At 40.2% G+C, this 24,001-nt stretch overlaps 2 long non-coding RNA genes across 3 annotated transcripts in view; one reads left to right on the top strand and one right to left on the bottom strand.

Annotated features, from left to right (window-relative positions):
* Positions 1 to 16,030, bottom strand: part of LOC119912972 — a 74,100-nt gene extending 58,070 nt beyond the window's left edge. For both annotated transcript variants that reach the window (XR_005446318.1, XR_005446317.1), the window contains exon 1: positions 15,747 to 16,030. This is a non-coding gene — a long non-coding RNA (uncharacterized LOC119912972). The remainder of the gene's footprint in view (positions 1 to 15,746) is intronic.
* Positions 14,525 to 21,737, top strand: LOC119912964. The gene is made up of 3 exons (XR_005446306.1): positions 14,525 to 15,330; positions 21,316 to 21,420; positions 21,557 to 21,737. It is a non-coding gene; the product is annotated as an uncharacterized LOC119912964 (long non-coding RNA).
* The last annotated feature ends 2,264 nt before the right edge of the window (positions 21,738 to 24,001 follow it).

Raw genomic sequence — 24,001 nt, 5'->3', positions numbered from 1 at the left:
GGAACTGCGCATGTGCAACTCCCAACAAAGATCATTTAGAGACAAGATGTATCACTCCATAGCTAAAACGAAGCCTTCAACACAGGGTGAAAAAAGGAGCTGCAGCAATGTGCAGTATGACAAAAAATAATGAAAATTAAACCATGTAAACCTGTTCTGGTACAACCCCTAAATAGGATTCTGACCCTGAAAATGAGCAGAATACCACCGCCTTTAATAGCTTTTTTGTGTGTTTGCTCTTTAATAGCTTTTTTGTGTGTTTGCTCTTGTTTCACAGAGTTGTTGAAAAAGAAAGCAAGCTGATGCAGACAAACAAGTAAACAGCCCTCAACTTTACCACGTCTCACTCATCATTTAACCCTTTCAGCGTCTTAGACATCTGTTAAGCTATCTGTCACCTTGTGTAGAGCCAAACCTTAATTCTTGAGTCAAGATGAAAATACCAGTAACATGAATAACAAGAAAAAAAATACTGTGCAAGGTTTGATTGCTGTGAGTGATAGGAAATTAAAAAAGCAAACAATGAAAGGTGAAAAACCTGATTATTTGTAACCCATTAAAACTGAACTAACAGGGTAACCTGGTTTTATTTTCTATTTGATTGTTGTATGTAAATGTCTTTATAATATTATATAACTTATATAATAGTTTAAATTGCCTTGTTGCTGACATACAAATTAACTTGCCTTGTCTTAATTTAGGGATAAAGTACAATTAGCAGATAAAGGTAGGTTATAGAAATATCAAACGGCGTTTCCTGTGAAATTATTGATGTTTTAACATGTGATAGCTGTTCCTGATGTTAAAGCTTCGACCAGATTGACTCAAATACAATTTCATTACCTCAGAAAGCTGGTGTGACAGTGAGGAGCAGTGGGGATACATATAGATTTTTTAAGTCCTTCTTTATGCAAAACTCACTGTGAATTTCACTGTCAGCAAATAGAGAGAGCGCTCAAATCCACCTGTCTCTGTAAAACACATCATTCTGTTTCAAGGATAAGACGTCAGAGGAGGGAACTCTGATGTAGTGGTGCTGAAGCAGGCTGGGGTGGCAGATACTGATGCTGGATTTGGGGGCTGTATTTGCACTTAATCATTATCATTAATGTCATGTAAAAATTCAAGACTTGGGCCAGATAAGAAAGCTTGAACTTTTACCGACATTTTTATTATCAACAAAAACAGACACCAATTAGAATACAATGGTTTCACCAGAGTGTGTCAGAGATCGGTGCAAAATAGAGCCCCATTCTGTTACCAGAACAGAGACCCGAGCCGACATGAAAACCATATAACGACTGACTTTCACCTCCTTCTGGACCTCCTTTTATAGCTCTGTTTCTTGGCTTCATATCATCTCTTGGCTTTCTTTCCTACTGCACCTGGATCTGGGAAAGTCCCTGACTGCCTGCTCCTCCTCTCTGTGTCCTTTGCATGCACTCCGCTTGATCATGCCGTTTCATCCATAACCTGACTTTTGTGGAATAAACTGGTGTTGTTTGTGCTCCGTGCTAAAAACAGGACATTCTTACTGTGATGGACTATATTAATGTATGTTTTGTATTACAATTTTAACAAAATCTGCTTCTATATTTTGCTTTCCAAGTGTTTTTGATGCTATCTTACTGTAATGCAAAATAATTCACAACACTTTTACCCTCATATACTCCAAACATACAAACCCAACCTAAATCCTCTTGAAACAATAACAATCGATGGAAGTTTCATTGAATCTGTTTTAACCTTCTGTATGTTCTTGGTGATTTTGTCCTTTTATATTTAATCTTTAATTTGTAGCCTGCCTGCATAACTGGGTTTCCCCCATTGGTACAATAAAGATAAACTAAAACTAACTAAGGATACGTAAAAAAAAATGTCCTTCCCTTGAAGGGAATAACCTTAAATGACAGTGTGCTGCAAGTGAATTAAATGTGAATCTAACACTAGTGGAACATCAAGCGAACCCACCCTCACTCTGTGTTTCCCAACAGAGTTTTGCAACATCAACATCTGAGGCAATCTGAGGCACAACTTTGCTCTGTTTGGGACTGTGAGCTGCACTTCATCGGAGGTGCTGAAGTTAACGTGTGTGGATCTGTTATGACATTGTCAGTTAAAAAGGTACTTTGTCACAAACACATATTGCAAAATTCATTCTCTGCATTTAACCCATCCCTCAAGCGGGCAGTGGGCAGCCGCTGTGCAGCGCCCAGGAACCAACTCCAGATTTTTATATCAGTGTCTGGTCAATAGCACTGACTGAAGAACCTAGCATGGAGGAAACCCACGTAGACATGGGGAGAACATGCAAACTCCACATAGAAAGACTGGGAAGACCTTCCTCCTGTGAAGCCACAGTGCCATCCACTGGATCACCGTGAGTTAGTTTTCACATGCAACATGCACTCCCAAACTATTACTACTTTTTCTCAACATGTCAGAGAAATATGTGGGAGAGTTTTTGAATGTACTGAAAGATTTTAGCTGAAACCTGCTGAAACAGAGGAGCTATCAAAGGCCCAGTGTGTAATACTTATGAGGATATATTTACAGAAATGCTATGTAAGATCCATAACTATGTTTTCAGTGGTGTATAAACTAACATAATGAAACGTTATGTTATTACCTTAGAATAAGAATAAGCCATTCCTATCTACATACACTGTGGGTCCTCATACCTGGCTGTCGCCATGTTGCGCTGACATGTTTCTACTGTAGACCAAACAGACAAACTGCTTTACGGGGCACATTTAGTTACCACATTCTTCTTCTTGTAGAATTCCATCAGTGAAGACACTCATCACTACAGTGAATACATACAAAGAAGAAGAAGAAGTAAAAATACAGGAGGGGTCAGCAAATAAGTTTTGCATTGGTCAAAATCTTTTAGTGTTTGGTTAGCTCAGTCATTAGAGCGCATGGCTCTCTCTTAGATGGTTGTGTGTTTGATCACCTCATTGGGCAAATATATTTTCTCTCCCTCTTCAACAGTTTAATAATGAAAATACTTTCACATTCTCACAATAAAGCACGTGCTGGAGTGTGTGTGTTCTGGTGTTTGTACCACTATCAAAGTACCATAATCTGTCTGCAAGCCAGATATTAATGCTGGCGGGCCAGTTAAGGTAGTTCCGTAGTTGGATTGTAATTTCATGTAAAGTTATTGTCCGACACTGTATTTTGGCTTTACTAAGTGGACTGAATAATGTACCGGTTACATTCACGAGACAAACTGCTGATGAATATTTTTGGCAATAAAACTGTACAGCACACAAACTTTTACCACATGCTAAAATTATGGCTATTAAAAAGTTTTTATTGTATTTCTAAAAATGAAAAAGCCATTTTGTTAATATTTGCAGATTTCTTATCTAATTGAACAAAGTGGAGAGGACCCTTGACACTCACCTGACTTTCCTAGCTGGATGCCACCAGCAGATGGCATACAGAGGGTGAGAGCACAAAGACTGAACAAAAACAAAAAAAGCGTGGCCCATAAACGAAAACAAACAGTTCAATTTGGCTAAAATGCTCCTCAGAGAAGAGGGGAACTGCAGAATTGGGTGTGTGACCTCTTTCATATGCAGCACATGTAGTCATTTGATCCATTGTCAGTGTTAGGGTTTGGGTCCTCCAGCTCTTGTGTACTTGGGCAAGATACTGAACCCCAAATTGCCCCTGATGGCTGTCCCACCGGTGTGACAGCACTGTGTGTGAATAGTGAATACGATGTAGTGTAAAAGTGCTTTGAGTGGTCAAAAAGACAGGTGCTATAAAAATATGGATGTTGTGTGTGTTGGACAGAGAGGAGGCCGTGGAGGAGGTCCGAGGGGAGAGGGCAGGGTGGCGAGCCCAGCTGACACAACAGAGGACGGAGGTGAGTGAACCTGGAGGGAAGACAGACAGACAGGGTTAGACGCAAGGAAAACAAAGTACAGGGAAACAGAGATGGATTACTCAAGAGCCTGAGTGATGAAGTGGCACCAGGTTAGGAGCAACGACGATGAAGCGGCGATTGTGTGGAGAACCGGGATGAAACACTGGCAGGGATGGAGTTGATTGCTGGCAGGTGTCTGACAAGGTGAAGGTGTGGATTGTCAGCTGGGCTCAGGAGCAGAGAGAGAGGGAGAACACAAGCAAGGGGAGCAGAGGAGACACAGGCAGGCAGGCAGGCTAAAACACAAGGGAAAAACAGAATCACAAGAAAAAAGGAGAAATAAACAGGACACTCACCGTCAGCCGGACTGCCACCACAACAACAGGGCATTTACATATTGATCTACTTGTTATCAATCTGTGCATGAATAATAATTGGTCATTGCATCAAGTTGTCTTAAATCCCTCATCCGTACTATTTAAGAACAAAGAAAAATAGTATTTTTCAAAAGTTCAGGCCCTACCCTTCTTGCTACTCCTCTATTTTGCCTTAGCATCAACGTTCAACTTGATGCAGGTATTGCTTCCTGGCGTTTCATAACATGAAGTGTACATGAATTTAGTTCCATCAGGTCCATCAATATGCATCATCCTTTCCTTAAAAATACAAAAGATCAGCTTCCCATGGATCAGCCAACCAAGGAGACCCCGTGTGACCACGTTGCTGCCATTAGCTGCAGCTAACAACATCTAGCAAACATATTGCTTGCTGCTGGCCCGACTCTCGTCGTTTAGAGCAAGCGACAGGCATGCTATGCTGTGTGTGAAAACCTTGTTGCTCCTTGTGTGGGTGTTTTTGAATAAACGCTATCTGTGCTTGTCTCAGCCGACCAAGCCACACCATGCACACATTCCCCACACTGTGTGAGCCAGCTGCCGTTAGCCATGCAGCTAAATCTGCAGCTCAAGCTCAAAAGCTATAAGCAGACATTTTTAACACCTCACTGGAGACATGCCATGTGCCAGCCTGCTTCAAAGCCTCCACCATAATCCCTCTCCCCAAGAAACACAAGGACCACAGGACTAAACGACTTCAGACCTGTTGCCCTGACATCTGTGGTTATGAAGTCTGTTGTGTGCCTTGTGTTGTGCCACCTAAAATCCATTACAGACCCATTCTTGGACCCCCTGCAGTTTGCCTATAGAGCCAACAGGTCTGTAGATGACGCAGTAAACATGGCCCTTCGCTACATCCTCCAGCACCTGGACTCCCCAGGAACCTACGCCAGGATCCTGTTTGTGGATTTCAGCTCTGCTTTAAACACCATCATCCCGGCACTGCTGCAGGACAAGCTCTCTCAGCTGAATGTGCCTGACTCCACCTGCAGGTGGATCACTGACTTCCTGACGGACAGGAAGCAGCACGTGAAGCTGGGAAAACATGTCTCTGATTCCAGGACCATCAGCACCGGTTCCCCTCAAGGCTGCGTTCTTTCCCCTCTGCTCTTCTCCCTGTACACCAGACTGGCTTCTCTTTATGGCCACCAGGACGCTTCATCAGCAGGTAGGGCAGCTTTCAGAGCCCTACTCGGAATGGCTCATGTCTGGCTCGATGATCAGATGGATGAGCAGCCTGATCTGCCGAGGGCAGAGACTGCAGTATGCCTCCGTCCCTTCCCGCTTCACCGGGATAGTGGCGGAACTACAGGCCCATCCTAGATCTGTCACTGTCACTGTGTTATGGAAAGACCTTTTCGCATGTTGACAGGTGCTGAAGGTTGTGTGCCAGGTTGACTGGCTCACCTCCATTGAACTGAAGGATGCGTACTTTCACATTCCCATCATCTAGTCATTCTTGCCTTGTACTCATGACCCCAATCTTGTGAAATGTTACGTCTCATGGGCTAAGAGTTTCTTCAAACCCCAAATCTGAACCCTTAAATGTATTTACCACTTTTAAACACAAGATGATGCCATTGCTTTCAAGTTTCTAGATTTGGCCTTCTGTACAGACATCTGACAATTTGTAAAACACATGTCAATTACCACAATAGGAACAGTGCACCCGTTCATGTAATACTTACTACATTGCCAGACTGGCTGTCAGGCCTTACAGCTTTAGGGTTCTGTTACAAATATATGATACAGTATTTTCTATAAGCACCACATCACTGATTTCTTATGCTATTATCCATAATAATAATACTATTAATAATAATATTTCCACAGATTGACATAACTCCTGGCTCTCTCTCTGGCTCTGCCTAGGCCAATTACAGATATATAATTATTATAATTTTATATATATAGCCTTTATGTGTGTGGATTAGTGGTTTTAAATATTACATTTTCTGGGTGACATGTTAACATCTACTGCTCACTTTTAAGGCAAAGTGTACATCTATTAATTTGTGAAATTGATAAGTTGCCCAACTCTTTCTATGGTAATGCTATAATTATGACAGTTTTAGTTAAGAGTAGTGTTGTCACTACATGAAAGACCCCAGTGTTTCTCTAGGATGGAGTGAAGCAAATTTCTTTTGTGTGTGCGCAGTATGTCTGAATAAAAACCCCCAGCACAACATCTCTTAGCAGCATTGCATTTGTGTCCAGGAGCATGCGATGCACAATACAATAGCTTAAAATTTCAGTGTTTCCCAGTTTTATGTGAGCTTTAGATGAATGTTTTGGTGGCGGTCATGGTAGTCATGGTCAGGGTGGGAGTCCTCCACCAGGAAAATTTTACATTTTCCAATGAAAAATATATAATTTCACATCATATTGGGCCATTATTTTCACCACATCTCTGAACAAATAGATGGAAAAGCTAGAGCACCCAAAGATCAGTCTACTGGAGGAACTACAACCATTAGATTTGGGGAAAGTAATTTGGTTGGTTATGATGCTTTCCACAGTGATTTTACATATGCCACAGCATGTTGTGGGCATCACCTCTTAAGCCTTAATGGCACGAAAACCGTATTCTTAATATGACCTCAGAATCATTATAGATACGATTGTTCATGCTTGCCTCTTGTGTCTTCATTTTACAGTTTTTGACATTTACCTGTATAGAAATTAATATAAAAACAGGAAACATATGAAACCACCTCCCTGCTGAGGTGCATTTTATTTGTACATAAATACCAAAAAGAAACATCTCCTCCTTAGCAAGGACTAGTTTGCATCACTAATTTGCTTTCCTAACCTCAGGTCCTCCAGTCACCACCGTCCTTTCTTTTCCTAACAACCACTTTTTCAGACTCAAACTGAAAAATAATTTAGGATGGACCCATCTGTAGGCTAGAGGACAGAGCTGTTGGCTACACCAGTTTAGTCTATGTTTGTACTTGATGTTCTCAACATTAGACAAGTAGGTAGTAATAAAATACAGCTACCAGCAAATGTTAAGTTACATAGCAGCCAAGTTTCCCTGCTCAGTTGTGCAGTCTGAAGGAGAGGGAGGATGTTTGCTAACGCAAACAGGCTTAATTTTTCCAGCAGTTGGGGAACCAACAGACTTTTCTTGGTCTTGAGAAGCCAACACACCGTAACCAACACAGTACATTTATTTTCCTCCGCTTGCATTCACCGTCACTTTCTGCTCGCTACGCACCTCCCCATTCGCTGCTCTTATAATGACACCTGTCACGTAGATGTCCTTTAAGAGGAAGCTAACCAAGCGATGAGTGTTACCGTGCTTGCATAGTGTGTCAGTGAAAATTAGTAGCACATTGATATAATAATGATTGTGTGAAATTTTTGTAGCCGACCTTAAGGGCTACCAAATGCTTCTATCTTCCTTCTCAGCCAGCATCAGTGCTGCCAAAACTACGTTCTATAATGACAGAATTAGCAGTGCCACTGACTCAAGGAAATTATTTTCCTCTACTAAATCCTCCTCTGCTTCCACCACCCACAAAACTATCTGCCAATACCTTGGCCGCCTTCTTCACAGGCAAAGTGGCTATTAAAGTGGCAATTCTCTAACTCACTCAAAATCAACCAGTCTACTCCTGCTCCAGTCAACTCCCACTCTGTCAGCATTTCACAGGAAAACCTACTATGTAGCAGTCGTACAACATCTTTTCCTCTGTCTTCCCAGGTCAATGGCACTTCACTCTCCTCCTTTACTCCTCTCTCAGATAGGTATCAGCTGCCCCACTGAAAAAGCCCTCTCCTGACCCTAATCAACTATGGGCCAGTCTCACTTCTACCATTTCTATCCAAAGCTGTCGAACGGGAGGCCTTCAAACAGGCCTCAAAATTCCTCTTATGAAATTACCTCCTAGATCCCTATCACCGTTTTTTAAGAGTGGCCAATGTAATGAAACAGCTCTTTTGTATGTGACAGAAGCCCTAAGGTCAGCTAAAGCTGCAGCCAAATCCTCGGCTCTTATCCTGCTTGACCTATTAGCTGCCTTTGACACAGTCAATCACATGATCCTGCTAGCAACACTCTCGGTACTGGACATCTCGGGCAAAGGACTCCTGTAGTCCTGTAGTAGAAACCTACCTCTCGGGGCGTTCCTACAATGTGTCGTGGTAAAGAGAATTGTGCTCCTCTAAGTCTTCACAGGGGCGCCCCAAGGCTCGGCGGTAGCGCCCCTTCTCTTCTCAATTTACACCATCTCAGGCCCTACTTACTCAGTATGATACCCAGCTTGTGGTACAGGCCATGGTTAGCTCTCGGCTGGACTACTGCAATGCCCTCCCAGTTGGTCTTCCATCTTGTGCGGTGAAACCCCTACAAGTGGTGCATAACGCAGCAGCACGTCTGGTTTTTGATCAGCCTAAAAGGACTGATCACTCCATTACTCAGTGACCTCCTCTTTCCCTAGGTATTTACCCCATTGATGCCATACGTGCTATTAGCTGTAACTAGTATTTTATGCTGCTCTTATTAATATGCATTGTCACATGTAGATCTCGAGCTATATTTGATGCTTTAATGATGCTTGTATGTTGTTCCTCAAATGTAAGTTGCCTTGGATAAAAGCGTCTGTCAAATGAGTAAATGTATGTAAATGTTATGCAATACACACAACCTTCTTCCGTGACACAGTGATACTTATGTGGCAGAGATCGCACAATAGTTCTGATGCAATAAATCCGCAACTTCTGTTTTAAATTCATGTGTTGCACAGCACTTCTCTGTCCATAGAGTCAGGGTAGCTACACTGAATTACCATTAAGTGTAAAGAACAGAGTGTACTACTCCTTTCTTTATTCAAAATAACTATATATCATAACTAAATCTCCAGATCCCTGAAAACAGTTTGTATTTTTAGACAACAAGGCAGTCATCTTATTTTATTGCCCCATGTAGAACTGGTTTATTGCAGTAAACGGTAATTATTGGAGTAGTAGTGGCTAGGAATTCATTAATTATGGTTTTTGAAAGTAAAAATAATAAAACACACTGTGTATTTGCAATAAGATTAAGATTAAGATTGTCTTTGTTTACAAACAGTGCTTGAAGTGGGAAAAAAAGAGGTGCCAGTACTTCCCATTCACATGTTGGTCTGTGTATCAGCTGGTACCCCAGGTACCCCTGGGGAACGTGTTTCTTTCTGGAAGAGGTGGCAACAAGGAGCACATATTTGCACAACAACCTGGCTCTGGCTAAATCTACATCTGTCCACTGCAGATGCAATTTCCACAACCTGGAGGCCAAACTAGTATAAATTAGTATATTATTAAATATTATAACATTAAATAAAATGTTTAATGTTAATATAATATTAATATATCTATAGGTTACACTTCATTTGGATAGTTTGCTAAATATTGTTTATAGAGTAAGTGTAACAGCTTATAAGTTGGGATACAACAATTCAACTGTCTCCCCAAATAAAACTCATTTCTTATATTACGCCACTACAACAAACCAGAAGTTGAACAATTCAAAAGTTTGCTGCAACATGTCAACCTTTATTTTAATTTTCTGCCCCATACAGGCTGTGATTGGTCGGTTCATAGAAAGTGACCTTGATGAGCAACTTTATGTACACGCTTGAAACATGGCTATAACTCCTAAAGATGTGATATTGATGGAAAGAACTATTAAAGGATATCTGTTGCCTTATTGATCACTTTAGACCACTTGGAGCTGATATATTTACGTAGAGCTATCTATTGTACTAGATAGGTTTTGAGTTATTGTGTTGTTTCATCTCAGTGTTTTGTCATTAGAATTGTTCAGTATTTCGTTTTATAATGTGTCTGTGAATCAGGTGCTATGTAATATCCTTACTGTAGTTTTCAGAGGACCGGCCCACTTTATGCACTGGTTACAGAAGAAATGGAGAATCGAAACATGGCCATGACTCCTAAAGATGTGATATTGTCTGTGAATCAGGTGCAATGTTATGTGTGTTGATGTTTTTATTGTGATATATCATTTATTAGTTTTGTAAATATATTGTATGTATGTAGGTATGTATGTATATACATTAATGTATGTAACAGTAGCTAATGTGCATAAAATGAAAGGAAAGGCCTTTAAGAAGGATTCTGAAATATGTAAAACCTAAGAGCTAAGCAGATGCCACTGCTTCCTACAAACTTGATTTATGTACAACAAATTTCCATCAGCAGATGCATTTATCACTGCATATGAACCATTAGAGAATGGGAAGCTTGACCAGCGTAGCAAGCATAACTAAGTGGGACTTAGCGATCACTTAGCAGCCAGGTGCATTTGTTATCTCAACATAACTGGGAAGATTATAATATATAAATATATTTGTAGGAAACAGTGATGGAGGTTCACATGCTCAGGCAATAAATGTAAGGGCCAACAGCCATGATTGTATAAACTGTTAAACTCATGAGGAAATAAATGTAAATGAGGAAGCACAAACCTTTGCAAAACATGCACATTTTTGAAAAGAAAGTGTCTGCATTTTTCTGTGTGTATACAGGTGTCTCTTAGAAATTTTGGTATATCATGGAAAAGTTCATTTCCCCCTTGTAATTTAAGTTAAAAAATGAAACTTTCATTATATTCTAGATTCCTTACACATTAAATGAAATAATTCAGTCTTCATGATTATGGCTTGCATCTCATGGTGATCAAAAATACATGTTTCTAAAAATTAAAAACATTAAAATAAATAATGTATAATACAGAAATGTTGACCTGAGGAGAGCCTGTATTCTCTCAGTCTGGTTCAGTCATGGGGAAGACTTCTGACTTAATCATTGTCCAGAAGACACTCGATGACACTCTCCACAAGGGGGTAAGCCACAAAAAAACATTCCTGATAGGGCTAGCTAGCTGGATCAAAACATTCATTGAAAGTTGACAGGAAAGTTCAAGTGTGGTAGGAAAAGGTGCACAAGCAACAGGGATGACATCAGCCTTGAAAGGATTGTCAGGCAAAGCCGATTCAAGAACTCGGGGGAGCTTAACAAGGAGTGGACTGAAGGCTGGGGTCATTGCATCAAGAGCCACCGAAAGAATAAATAAATACAGACTGAGCATCAGACCATTTATTTTATTTTTTTGTTGCATGGATCAATAACGAGCTGGGACTGTTCCTGAATGTAACACGGGAGTGTGGTGTCAGAAAACAGACTGGGATTAAATGGCAACATGCACAGTACAAGTGTAGGCAGATGAGTGTTATTTGCACGGTACAGAATATTTAAATAAAAATATGATGTCAAAAGCCCGGTCAGCAGCATTGTGTTTCTGCTTTGCAAGACCCAATCAGAGAGCCGAGGGTGAGCGGCTGCGTCATCGATGCCAAAGTCCTCTGTTTTAGCCCTTCTTCATTAAAATGCCCTCCGGAGTTTTGAAATGCTAAACGGGTTCGGCAGCATTTCCAAACTTCTCCGTTATAGGTCTTTGTTTTCATCGTTGTAGTCTGGACGGGAGGTGCAAACGTAGCAAAAGGTCTAATTCCAAAAACGCAGTAGTGTGGATGGGGCCTAATGCTTGCATACAGAGTGAATACTGGGTCTGCACACATCTGCCTAAACTCCATAATACAATCTTACTTTCCTTCTCGGCAACTGCGCTCCTCCAACGAACGCCGCCTGGCTCTGCCATCCCTACACACAAAGCAATTCCAGTCCTGGCTGTTCTCATCTGTGACACCACAATGGATGGAATGAGCCACCACACGCCATCAGAGCAGGGGCGTCCCTCTCTAACTTCAAGAAGCTCTTGAAAACTCATTTCTTCAGACAACACTTTCTCACCTCTAACCCCTAACCTCTAACATGCACTTCCTGTGCTCTTCTTCTTCTATCCTCTTACAATTCTCCTTTATTGATTGCACTTTTTGTTAACTCTTACTTCTTTCCCTAGGTATTACCCCATTGATGCGATACATGCTATTAGCTGTTTCTAGTATTTATTGCTGTCATTATTACAGTGTATTGTAGATGTAGATATTGTAGATCTCATGTTGTATTGATGCCTTGTTGATGCTTTTATGTCGTTCCACAAATGGAAGTCGCTTTAGATAAAAACGTCTGCCATGTACCTCTATGAGAAAATGTAATGTAATACAAACAACCTTCTTCCGTGACACAGTGACATTTATGTGGCAGAGATAGCACGATAGTTCTGATGCAATAAATCCCCAACTTCTGTTTTGAATTCATGTGTTGCACGGCACTTCTCTGCCCATAGAATGAGGGTAGTGTAGAGAACTACCAGTTGACACTAATTATTTTTATGCCAAAAGGAACATCTTAACATCTCTTTGTCTCTCTCTAAGAGAAAGGGGTTAAGTTATCACCCGTCAAGCAGACTGGCCAACTCCAGGCGCTAAACACCCCAAAAGAAGGGGGGTGAAAGGTTTGCTACATAAAACACTTCTTATTTCCACTCTGACTGCTGTTTGGCAAGTTTCAACCATAAAACCCGCCATCTCCAGTGAAGTTGAGATAAATCTACGCATGACTATTAAAATGACAATATTTACCTAGTCCAGAGACTAACCTCACCCTGAACCAGGCTCTCAGGACCTCTATGGACATAAACTAAGTGCCAAACTGGATCTGCATCACACACACAGCCACAGATCAAAGGAAAGGGTCCCCCTTTGCTTACTCTTCACACATGAGTGTGGAACTGAGACGACTCCATTCTGCGGTCATAAAATCAAAACTAAGCTAAAAAGACTGTGATTTTGAAGAGACACCCAATAATTCCCTATACAGGCAAAATCTATGTACCAAAAGGACAAATGTGAAAATGGAGAAATGATACGGTACAGAAATACTATCCTGTGTTACCTAATTAATTTCCCCAGCTCTTGGGCAAAGGATTGAATTTAAAGTTTAAATAATAATTTCTTAAGTAATTAAGTGACTTTCAGTCTCCTTTCATGAAACCAGAATCCCCAAGAGGACCAAAGAGTCATAACATGCCATTGTTTAAACTTTCTCCTTATACAAATATAAGAATCAAGTATATCACTACCCGTGTTCCTGTTTAACGAATGTCATGTTCAAAAGCTTTCATATATATATATATGAATAAGTAAAACATGGAACAGCCAATATTAAAGTGGAAGTACGTAGTTAAGCTGTTCTTGCTCCTACTGTAAGTATTCTAAATTGCGTCATGTAGAGCCAACAGTTTTCGAATTAAGAACAAATAACAGTCTAGCTTTTTTTTTTTGTTTTATATAAATGCTTAAAACTAAGAACTGTACAAGTGTTAATATTGTGGAAAGGTACTAGATTAAAACATGCGCAAATAGACTTTAAGACCTTATTAAAGTTAAAACACAGAAACCTCAGAGGGACCAAGCCCTCCTCCTGGGAGACACGCCCCAGGAGACTTAAAAACACATCAAAGCTCTTTGTTGGTTCTCTCTCTGTTCTCTGCTTTCTTATCGCTTGCTCCTGCGCTCTCCTAGCAACGTCCAGTATACAAGAGGCTTGGCCCGGAAAAACTCCGCGACTTCAAGTTTTCTTTGTCTTTTAGAAACTTACTTAGCCTTATTCACGAGGTCCTGCGAACCTTTTGTGATTTTACCGTTTTGCTTTGTTTTTTTAATCGGACCAGTTAATTTACGCAACTTTTAATTCAGAAACAACCAGATTCTTTTAAAGCTTTTATTTCAGTTCGAATTAACTTTCATTTGCCTACTCTCAACGACAGAGTTTGGAGGCTAGTCAACTGAGTCGAGAACGACAATAGTAGCCTACCTAACTCCAGGGCTAAGGACCCCTTTACTGCAAGAGATTCACTGCTAAATTCACATTGAAACGTATTACATCTGTTCTAACTCTCGTTGATTGCATTCTGGTTGTTTAGTTATTATTGTTTTATTTCTTTGGTATTATTTACTCTTACTTTGTATTCACTTTAGTTAGCTAATAAATTCTCACTTAGATCACAGGAACTGTGTGTGTGTACTGTTTAGATCTAGGTCACTGGACGGAGAACCCACCCTTAGACTTGAGACTGACTGATTGTTTAAACTAACTGATTTAAAATAATTGAACCATTACTAACTAACTGATCACTAGTAAGACGTGAAATTATTAGCTATACCCAAGGAGTCCTTAAGGCCTTGGGAGGACAGCAATTCAGGTGGTGCCCCAAACAAGTTCTTATGATATAATATCTCCAAATATTATTACTTATAATTTCATTAACAATGCATAGGTCTGGTTCAGTCATGGGGAACTTCTAACTTGGCCATTGTCCAGGAGACACTTCATGACACTCTCCACAAGGAGGGTAAGCCACAAAAAATCATAACTTGAAAAGATTGTCAGGCAAAGTCGATTCATGAACTCAGGGGAGCTTAACAAGGAGTGGACTGAAGGCTGGGGTCAGTGCATCAAGAGCCACCACACACAGATGTGTTCAGGATATGAGCTACAAGTGTGGCACTCCTACACCACTAGGAAGCCACCACCACAACTCAGTGGTCCAAAGTCCTCTTTTCAGATGAAAGTAAATCTGCATTTCATTTGGAAGTCAGGGTCCCAGAGTCTGGAGGACAAGTGGAGAGGCACAGAATCCAAGTTGCTTGGCAGTCAGTGATGATTTGAGGTGCCATGTCATCTGCTGGTGTTGGTCCACTGTGTTTTATCAAGTCCAGAGTCAATGCTTTGTCTACCAGGAGATTTCAGAGCACGTCATGCTTCCATCTGCTGACAGGCTTTATGGAGATGCTGATGTTCTTTTCCAGCAGGACTTGGCACCTGCCCACACTGTCTAGTAACTGGTTTGCTGACCATGATATTACTGTGCTTGGTTGACCAGCCAACTCGCCTGACTTGAACCCCAAAGAGAATCTGGGTTAAGTTGAGAGGAAAATGAGAGACACCAGACCAACAATACAGACAAGCTGAAGGCCGCTATCAAAGAAACCTGGACTTCCATAACACCTCAGCAGGTCCACAGGCTGATTGCCTCCATGCCACGCTGCAAAATTAACCTTTTTCAGAAGTTTTTCAACTTTTCAAAAGGTCAATATTTCTGTCTTATAGATTCTTTATTCTAATATTTTGAGATTTGGATTTTTTCCCCCTAAAATATATGAAAGTTTCACTTTTTGACTTAAATTATGGGGGAAAACTTGACTTTTGCACAACATTCTAAATTAGCTGTAGGTCTAATGGTCTGATAAAGAGCAAAAAACTAAAAACCTAAACAGTTTACAGTAGAAGATGCAGCTGATATTTGTTAATTATTAAAACAGCAGGAATAATTTAAAACACACACTGGTACACTGACTGGGTTTAGAGTTTCCTCATAATTTTCTTTTTAACAGTATAAAATACAAGGAAAAGAAGGCCTTTAACTTGATGATTCTGCAATCTGTCTGTCTCTTGGTTGTGCCTGTTGGGTGTCTCTACACAACATAAGAAAAATCAGGTCCTACCTTACTCAGTACGCCACCCAGCTTCTGATACAGGCCATAGTTATCCCTCGCCTCGACTACTGCAATGCCCTCCTAGCAGGTCTTCTAGCTTGTATGGTGAAACTCCTACAAATGGGGCAGAACAAAGGAGCGTGTCTGGTTTGTGATCAGACCAAAATAACTCATGTCACTCCATTACTCAGTGACCTCCACTGGCTACCCGTGGCCTCACAATCAAATTCAAGTCACTAATGCTTGCATACAGAGTGACTACTGGGTCTGCACACATCTGCCTAAACTCCATAATACAAGCTTACGTTCCTACTCGGCAACTGCGCTCCTCCAACGAACGCCGCCTGGCTCTGCCATACTTACACACAAAGCAATCTCAGTCCCGGCTGTTCTCATATGTGACACCACGATAGTGGAACGAGCTACCACACGCTATCAGAGCAGGGGCGTCCCTCTCTAACTTCAAGAAGCTCTTGAAAACTCATTTCTTCAGAGAACACTTTCTCTTATAACACCTCTAACCTCTAACCTCTAACATGCACTTCCTGTGCTCTTCTTCTTCTATCCTCTTACAATTCTCTTGCACTTTTTGTTAACTCTTACTTCTTTCCCTAAGTATTTACCCCATTGATGTGATGACTGCTCTATCTAATATGCATTGTCACATGTAGATCTCTTGCTATATTTGATGCTTTGTAGATGCTTGTATGTTGTTCTTCAGATGTAAGTTGCTTATAAAAGCGTCTGCCAAATAAGTAAATGTAATGCAATACTCACAACCTTCTTCCATGACACAGTGACATTTATGTGGCAGAGATCGCACGATAGTTCTGATGCAATAAATCCTCAACTTCTGTTTTGAATTCATGTGTTGCACAGCACTTCTCTGTCCATAGAGTCAGGGTAGCTACATTGAATTACTGTTAAGTGTAATACTCCTTTCTTTATTCAAAATAACATCATAACTAAATCTCCAGATGCTTGAAAACAGTTCTTACTTTTATTTTACAAGGCAGTCATCTGAGGGTTATTTTTATTGCCCCCATGTAAAACTGGTTTATTGCAGTAAACGGTAATTATTTGAGTGGTGGTGGCATAAATTTCATTAATCATGGTTTTTGAAAGTAAAAATAATAAAACACACTGCAATAGGATTAAGATTTTGATTGTATTTATTTACAAACAGTGCTTGAAGTGGAAATAAAACAAGTGCCAGTACTCCCCATTCACATGTTGGTGTGGAAACAAAACGTTTAATGTTAATATAATGTAAAAAAATCTTTATTTGGATAGTCTACCGTAGGGCTGGACGATATGGCCAAAAATGTTTTTACGTAAAAAGTTTCATATCTTTCGATATCGATAATTATCACAATATGTATCAAATCTTTATTTCTTTTGAGTTTAAAGGATTTTTGCTACTGAGGGAAAGTTGAAGAAACCTGATGGTTAATTGTGGTTTAAACTCGTCTTTATGGTCAACACTTGATGTGGATCACTTCACAAATCTGAGGTAGAACGTTCAAAACAATTATGATAAAATCTTTTTCAACACATATGCATGAGTAAAATTTAGTAAAAGATTTTTTTCAGTCCTTTTTCCTCAACAAAATAACCATCTTATTAAAAATTAAAGAGGTGGTATTATGCTTTTTGGCTTTTTCCCTCTCCTTTATTGAGTTATATCTCTTTTTTTGTGCATGTAACAGGTTTGCAAAGTGAAATAGCCCAAAGTCCAGCCCAAAGGGAGTTCCCATCTCCCACAGAAAGCTCTGCTCTGAACTGCTTGAAAACAGTTGGTTTGTAGTCCAGTCCTTCACTTCCTTTACTTGTGACGTCACAATGAAAACGCATCATAAAGCTTGCCAAGCGGCTAGCGGGGTCAGACACGCCCTCAAACCAAGCTAGTCTGAGTGGAGGCCCTTTGGCTCGACTCGCCTTTGTTTGGTTTTCTGTTGTAGAAATGTTGTACCTGTACCTGCTTCCAGGTACTTTTTTTCATATCACCTCCGTCGAGGTTCCAAGCGAGCTGAGGGATACTAAAATGTAACGTGAAAACATGACAGACTGCTGATTGGTCAGAGAGAATATTCACTATTCACTGCATCATCATTGCTGCACCAGGCCAGCAACAGAAAGTTTTATATTTACAGTTTTTGTGGTTGTGGACTTGTGAATAACTTATACCATCTGCTAGGTTACGGTCTCAGTCTGAAGCGGCTTTGATTTGGATCACACTACCTTGTTTCTTACGACCCGCCCTTCTCTGCTTCTGATTGGCTAGTAGTCCTTACCTGGGAACTGCGCATGTGCAACTCCCAACAAAGATTTTGTACAAGTAAGATGCATCACTCTGTAGCTCAAGAGCGGAGCGTACAACACACAGGGTGAAAAGAGGAACTGCAGCAATGTGCAGTATGAGAAAAATATGGTGTTTTTTGAAAATTAAACCATGTAAACCTGTTCTGGTACAACCCCTAATTAAGATTTTGAACCTGAAAATGAGCATAATACCACCTCTTTAAGTCCTAATTCGTGTATGATCCAAGTGAATAAAATCAAACATTTATTGAATATTTATTGAACATTGTTATTGAAAAAAATTATATTATTATTTGTTATTGTTTTATTGTCCAGCCCTAGTCTACCAACAGATTGTTGGTAGCCAGGGATGGACATTAGCACCCGCCACACGCCAAATGCAGGTGAGTTTTCCGTTTGGCTGCCAAATGTCTGATAAATGTCGGGTAGTCTTAATACCATCCTTTGGGCTTTGCCAGTGGTAGATTTACGAGTTATGCTGAGATTGTTTATATTCTTTCTTGGGAAAGTATAAAAAAACTGGCAGTTAGCCTATGTAATAATTTTTTTTAACTTTCCAAATGATCTTATGAACCATTAACAACTCCCATATAAATGGTTTGTCATTAAAATAATACTTCATTTATAAATAGTGAACTGATCATGTATAAAGTATGAAAATGCAATTATTAAGCACATTATAGATGAGCTTCTTAATAAAGAACACATGTATATGTTCGTAAATGACTTACTACTGTGTGTTAACGTAAGAACAATGGTTTTTAAATGATAATTAAAAATGTGGTAATACATAACCACTGCTTCATACTGTGTAGATAATAAAGAATAAAACATTTATAAATGTGTCTATGAATGACTTACTTATGTATAATAATGTATGAAATATGCTTTATAAATGATGAATTCCATATTTACTAATACTTAACTAATGCTTCATAGTGTGTAGTTATTATAAACAATGGAGTTAAATTCATCACAGCGTACTTGTTGAACCAACCACATGTTCAACAATTCAAAAGTTTGCTGCAACATGTCAACCTTTATCTTAATTTCCTGCCCCATACATGCTGTGATTGGTCGGTTCATAAAAAGTGACCTTGATGAGCAACTTTATGTACACGCTTGGATAAAAAAAGCACCCGATCACCTCCCTACTCTGTCTCTGCCAGTAGAGACGACAGAAAGGGGTACTGGGAGCTCGCGAGGACTGCCATTGTGCAAGAAAAATGTCCCGGTACGCCAAGAAGCTAATGCCAGTGCTGTCTACCGGTGAATACCGGCCCATTTTAAGCACTGGTCACAGAAGAAATGTAGAAGCCAAACATGGCCATGACTCCTAAAGATGTGATATTGATGGAAAGAACTATTGATAATGAAAAGATGTCTGTTGCTTTATTGATCACTTTAGACCTCTTAGAGCTGATATATTTATGTAGAGCTATCTATTGTACTAGATAGGTTTTGATTTATTGTGTTGTTTCATCTCAGTGTTTGTCATTAGTATTGTTCAGTATTTCGTTTTACAATGTGTGTATGAATGCTATGTGATGTGTGTTGATGTTTTTATTGTGATGTGTCATAAAATACTGTGAAGTATTGTAAATATATTGTGTTTATGTATGTATCTTTGTATGTATATACATTAATTTTGTAATAACAGTAGCTAATGGGGATCTAAATAAAGAAATGGAGCTGTTTACCCTTGTGGAAAATGGACCAGGCTCAATGTACAGTGAGGAAAATAAGTATTTGAACACCCTGCTATTTTGCAAGTTCTACCACTTAGAAATCATGGAGGGGTCTGAAATTGTCATCGTAGGTGCATGTCCACTGTGAGAGACATAATCTAAAAAAAAAATCCAGAAATCACAATGTATGATTTTTTAACTATTTATTTGTATGATACAGCTGCAAGTATTTGAACACCTGTCTATCAGCTAGAATTCTGACTCTCAAAGACCTGTTAGTCTGCCTTCAAAATGTCCACCTCCACTCCATTTGTTATCCTAAATTAGATGCACCTGTTTGAGGTCGTTAGCTGCATAAAGACACCTGTCCACCCCATCCAATCAGTAAGAATCCAACTACTAACATGGCCAAGACCAAAGAGCTGTCCAAAGACACTAGAGACAAAATTGTACACCTCCACAAGGCTGGAAAGGGCTACGGGGAAATTGCCAAGCAGCTTGGTGAAAAAAGGTCCACTGTTGGAGCAATCATTAGAAAATGGAAGAAGCTAAACATGACTGCCAATCTCCCTCGGACTGGGGCTCCATGCAAGATCTCACCTCGTGGGGTCATGGGAGAAAGTCATGTGGTCAGATGAGACCAAAATAGAACTTTTTGGTCATAATTCCACTAACCGTGTTTGGAGGAAGAAGAATGATGAGTACCATCCCAAGAACACCATCCCTACTGTGAAGCATGGGGGTGGTAGCATCATGCTTTGGGGGTGTTTTTCTGCACATGGGACAGGGCGACTGCACTGTATTAAGGAGAGGATGACCGGGGCCATGTATTGCGAGATTTTGGGGAACAACCTCCTTCCCTCAGTTAGAGCATTGAAGATGGGTGAGGCTGGGTCTTCCAACATGACAATGACCCGAAGCACACAGCCAGGATAACCAAGGAGTGGCTCTGTAAGAAGCATATCAAGGTTCTGGCGTGGCCTAGCCAGTCTCCAGACCTAAACCCAATAGAGAATCTTTGGAGGGAGCTCAAACTCTGTGTTTCTCAGCGACAGCCCACAAACCTGACTGATCTAGAGAAGATCTGTGTGGAGGAGTGGGCCAAAATCCCTCCTGCAGTGTGTGCAAACCTGGTGAAAAACTACAGGAAATGTTTGACCTCCTGTAATTGCAAACAAAGGCTACTGTACCAAATATTAACATTGATTTTCTCAGGTGTTCAAATACTTATTTGCAGCTGTATCATACAAATAAATAGTTAAAAAATCATACATTGTGATTTCTGGATTATTTTTTTTAGATTATGTCTCTCACAGTGGACATGCACCTACCAATTTCAGACCCCTCCATGATTTTAAGTGGGAGAACTTGCAAAATAGCAGGGTGTTCAAATACTTATTTTCCTCACTGTATATCAAGGTTATTGCGTGAAAAATACCAGACAAAGACAGCGTTCAGTCATGACAGTTATGACAAACTGACACAAGAAAATTGATGTGGTGAAGATAAAATGACAACTCTGATGAAATAATTAGTGAACTTCTCTTAACCCTTGTGTGGTGTTTCAGTCTGTGGGAGCAAGGCACTTTTTGGCGAGGGATGGAAGGAGATGGACCAAACCCTTTTATGTTCATAGTTCGGCCTTCTTATCCTTGCTGGAGTTTTCAGATCCGGTGAGTACCGGCCCACTTTAAGCACTGATTACACAAAAAATGGAGAAGCCAAACATGGCCATAACTCTTTAAGATGTGATATGGATGGAAAAAACTACTGTGTGTTTTCTCCCTCTCTCTCTGCTCCTGAGCCCAGCTGACGATCCACACCTGCACCTCGTCAGCCACCTCCTCTGCCTGCCACACCTGCCAGCAATCAGCCTCATCTCTGCCAGTACTTCAACCCCGAAGTGATTGATCGTCGTTGCTCCTAACCTGGTGACACTTCATCGCTCAAGCTCCTGAGTAATCTGCATCATCTCTGTTTCCCTGTACTTTGTTTTCCCAACTCTGTTTTCCCAACCCTGTCTGTCTGTCTTCCCTCCAGGTTCCCTCACCTCCATCTTCCGTTGTGTCAGCTGGGCTCGCCACCCTGCCTTCTCCCCTCGAACCTCTTCCACGGCATCCTCCCGGCTCTTCCCCGTGCCTAGCCAGTCAGCCTGCCACCACACTCCTCCACCAACCTCCCCTGTTAGCACTCCCGTGTCTCCTCTCTTCCTCAGTCCCCAGTGCCCGGCTCCCTTGTCTATCTCCTCGTTTCCCCGTGCCCGTGTTTCCCCGGCATCTGCCTCTCCCTCACCTCCACTCCCTCAACCCCTTCTTTCCCTTAATAAAACCTGTTCATCCTGAGCGTTGCGTTTGGGTCCACTCAGTCCACACCACATCAGTATTGTAAATACATGTATGTGTGTATGTATGTCAGAGATGGGAACTCGAGAATCCAACACACTTGGGCCCGGTGTACCCCATGCAAATAAGCCAGAGCAGCAGTCAGTCTTGGGTTGGACCTCCATCTCACAGCTTCTGTTGTTTGTTTGGTTTCTTGTCTTTGCTTTTACAGCACAACATCCATGCAGCACATTTTCACTCATCCACTCCCTACACTACTGACTTCACATATTCCTCCCACTCATTGTTTTCGCTTGTTTTCCTATTAATAAATCACTTTGTTATTTAGTTTACCCGTGTGTCTCCTGTTTTTTCCCAGTCCATGAGCTGGACTGTGACAATTAATGCCAGCTTAAACTACTGTAAATCAACACATCCACCAGACTCTCAAACCCAGTGTAACGTTAACTAAATAAAACAGTAACGTTATATGATCAAAAATAAACCTGTAACAGCCAGCGGTAATAATTAACCTGATGGCAGCCAGCAGTACGTAAATGATTACGTTAATCGACCACCACAAGTTTGGCAAGTAAACAAATACTCATTCATATTTTCATAACGAACGACAGTCGGTTTTACCCTTTCAGAGGTCGTAAGCAAAAAGCAAACTCACATTGCTGGCCAATGCTGAGCTAAACATGTTAACTACATTACATTTAGGGTTGGGTATCATTTAAAATTTTATGATACCAGTACAAAACCCAGTACCCTTAAAGTGATACCAATACCAGTTGAGTACTTCTTTCGATACCTTGCATAAAATGTCACCTGCTGACATGTCATCTGATTAGTAGCTTATTATTTTAATTGTTGTTATATAAGCAAGGTTATCTATTTTATTTTTTTCTTGTTTCAAATAACTGCTACATAAAAAGTATTGGGAAATTGTATCACATCTCTCCCCATCCTAATTAGGTCGTCCTCACGGGTAGTATTAGCCTAAACGGGGAAAGACTACAGCTTGGGAGTTATTTTATATTTGAATGAGAGAGGAGTGAAATAGTTTAGTGAACAAATAAGTTGTAGGAAAGAACTTTAAGATATTTTTTTGATACTTGTGTTGAAAGTAAACAACAGAAGATTATTTCATTAACTTTCAATAAACTTTCAATAAGCTGAATTGAAAGATCTCTGCGAGTGCTTTTTCCTTTAGCAGTGAGTCGCAAAGTCACAACAATAAATGAGAAAGCAGTCTGTTTAAAGAAGTCACAAAACTACGCTAAAGATACAAACAGAGGAATAGAGAAAAAAATATTGATGTATAATGATTTTATAGCAGTTTAATTGTGCATGTAAATTTTTGCCACAAAGGTGTCCAGAGGGAATATTTGACACCACATAAAAAATACTTGCAATCAAATCAATTTTGTTGCAAATCCTTGACATATCCAAGACTGTAATCACCACCAAAGACCCACCCACCTACTATTTGTTTTATGGAAAATAATTCACTTTTTGTGGGGGGGGTTGTATTAAAGAATTAATAATTCAAATAATTAAACTGAAATGGTTAAAATCATGAAAATTATGAAATGTTTGGTAGTTTTGTTACTTAAAAATATTGTTGTATAGGGAGTTTATAGCAGTTTGGGGCGTGTACAGTTTTAGCCACGAAGGTGTCCAGAGGGTGCAAAATGCATACAGTATATATGACATGAGAGAGTAAAAGACATTGGAATTAAAAAATTTTGCTAAAAAGACAAATTCCTGCAAAATTTCATGCCACATGCTGCATAACAGCTGCTGATTGCCTTTAAATTACATATAATTTGCAAATACACACACAACAGCATTAAAGCACTTTACAGAAAGAGAAGAGCAGTATATCACTATGAGGCTTGACCTATCCATTTTTCCTAAATAATCATAA

The sequence above is a fragment of the Micropterus salmoides genome, unplaced genomic scaffold, assembly GCF_014851395.1.
Source record: "Micropterus salmoides isolate LMB-PRFRI ecotype aquatic unplaced genomic scaffold, ASM1485139v1 Ms_hic_scaffold_2, whole genome shotgun sequence".
In the NCBI taxonomy this organism is placed as follows: Eukaryota; Metazoa; Chordata; class Actinopteri; order Centrarchiformes; family Centrarchidae; genus Micropterus; species Micropterus salmoides.
Note: the sequence above shows the minus strand (reverse complement) of the source record. Positions and strands in the feature narration are given on the sequence as shown.